Source organism: Penaeus vannamei, chromosome 27, assembly GCF_042767895.1.
Source record: "Penaeus vannamei isolate JL-2024 chromosome 27, ASM4276789v1, whole genome shotgun sequence".
NCBI lineage: Eukaryota > Metazoa > Arthropoda > Malacostraca > Decapoda > Penaeidae > Penaeus > Penaeus vannamei.
The window spans coordinates 14,000,106-14,002,605 of record NC_091575.1 but is presented as its reverse complement, the minus strand read 5'-3'; the positions used below and the strand labels follow the sequence as shown (position 1 = coordinate 14,002,605).

Below are 2,500 nucleotides of genomic sequence, written 5' to 3'. Positions count from 1 at the left end.
CTCCCAACCTGCCCCTTCCCCCTCCCTCTCTTACTCTCCCCTCTCCTTCCTCCTCCCACCCTCCCTTCCCCCTCCCTCTCTTATTCTCCTCTTCCCCACCTACTCCCCCCTCTCCTTCCCTTCCTTGTAAACCCCCTCGGGTGTAATTTTCCATTTAGAAATTGATATTGATATTTATCGGTTATTTGGTGAAGGGTTTTAAGTAAGGTGGTGGTGGAGAGGGGGGGGGGGTGACAAGGACTTTGTAGAAATTGGCGCTAGAGGGAAGAAGGGATAGAGACAAAAAGAGGGGAGGATGGAGGGAAGGAGGGAAGGTCGTAGGAGAGGGAGAGAGAGAGAGAGAGAGAGAGAGAGAGAGAGAGAGAGAGAGAGAGAGAGAGAGAGAGAGAGAGAGAGAGAGAGAGAGAGAGAGAGAGAGAGAGAGAGAGAGAGAGAGAGAGAGGGGGGGGGGGGAGGAGGAGGAGGAAAGAAAAGTAATGATAATGCCTTCCCTTTTATAATTCAGCACAGTCAATGTATAAATTGTGATTGTATTAACACGATAGCAGTAGTAAACAAATAAAGATAACAATCACAATAAAAATGACTATAACATCAACAATAACAACTATGATAACCGCAAACGCAATATCACAAATAAATCAACAACTACTGTAAAAAATAAAAAGAAACACACTAACAACACCGAACGACCAAGCAAATCGAAGCAAATTGACCACGTGGGAGTCACCAAAGCTCAATATTCTCACGTTTCATTCACAAAACGGCAACATTGTTATTGTTAGCGTTGACTTCATTGATAGACTCAGACAGCCGTATGTGTAGGAGTGAATGGATAAGTTATTGGGTGTGCACATATATCAGACTAATCTCATTAGCAGATGTTGATAATAAACGGACAAGAGTATACTGTGCAGTTTGGTAATTAGAGAGACGGATGTGTATATACAGACATGTTTCTTTGTACGTACATACGCACCTGTGCTTGTAGTAGCGTATGGATTGATGTGCGTGTCTGTATGTACGCGTGATACGCATGTCTGTCTGTCTGTCTGGCGTCTCTTTGCCTCTATGCCTGCCTGTCTGTCTGCCTGCACGGGGTGTATGAATGGATGGATGAAAGGGTGGATAAATAACCCAACAGAAAATCTATGGAGAAAAAGCCGAGATTTGAGGCAGCATCTTTGACCCTCACGGTTAAGACTTAACTTCTTCAAACTCAAACATTAGCGTGCGTATCAACCACTCAAGGTTTAATGATAAAAGAAAAAACAAAACAAAAAAGAAGAAAAAAACAGGTAAAAACTAGAAAAGAGAAAAAAAATCAAACATAAAAAGTAGGAAAAAAGTTGTTCCTGCCTGTTCCCTTTTCCACCAAACTTCGCGATCAGACCTTTGCGTTTGGCAGCGTCTACTTTTCTTTCCCTTTTTAACCTCTAAATTCCTTTTTATCTTAACGTTATCACATGACTATTTCTTGCCTCTCTCCCACCTACCCAATGAGGCCTTTCCCGTTATGCGTTATCGCTTATTTATTCGTAATTGGCAAGTTATGTATAAAAAAAGGGACGCGTAATCAGCGAATTGGCACTGATTTTGAAAATAAAATCACCGTTGGCATCTCTAATGTTGAGGGGCGGAGTTGCCAATTAATATTAATAATCGCAATTTCGCTGATCCGGTTCCTTTGCAATCTGATATCAGGATATTTCAATATGTATTTCGCCTCACGACCTTCAATTGCAGTTGGCGTTAATGACGTTAATCAAACGAATTCTTTGAAAGGAATACCACACGGAAAGGTGACTGACTATCAGATCCGGAGAAAAAAATAATCAAAAACTCGATCACGACATCTTGATTGCTTAATCGAACTAAACCTTCAAATATCCACAATTATGACCGCCATCCACGGGTCAGAGCAAAACACAGGGACCGGGATGATTGGCCAAGTATCACATTCCGAGTTTCATTATCAATCCAATTTCATCAGTCGTGTTTTCGCTGTTAGAATGAATTCGGCAGATTAGTTCCAAATCCTGCTTATCCGCGAGGAATATCACGCCCTGCAAACTTTGGACCAATTAAGTCCAGTACGAAAATTAAGCCAAACTCTGGGAAGGATATGCATATATGTTTATATTTATATGTATATGCAAATATATCGATAAATTTATATACTTATATATATATCTATATATCTATATATTTATATATATATATGCAAATATATCTATAAATATATATACTTATATATATATCTATATATCTATCTATAAATATATATATATATATATATATATATATATATATATGTATATATATGTATATATATGTATATATATATATATATATATATATATATATATATATATATATATATATATATATATATATATATATATATATATATATATATATATATATATAAAGACATATAGACATATATACATATACATATATATAGCTGTATAAGAAGTTCAACCTACCTTCTGTATGT

At 37.2% G+C, this 2,500-nt stretch overlaps 1 protein-coding gene across 1 annotated transcript in view; it reads right to left on the bottom strand.

Moving 5' to 3' along the window:
• LOC113823866 (protein draper) overlaps window positions 1-2,500 on the bottom strand; it is a 161,315-nt gene that overhangs the window by 158,783 nt on the left and 32 nt on the right. The window contains exon 1 of the mRNA XM_070140844.1: window positions 2,490-2,500. This exon is cut by the window's right edge and continues 32 nt beyond it. The gene's annotated coding sequence lies outside the window, so the exon portion shown is untranslated. The remainder of the gene's footprint in view (window positions 1-2,489) is intronic.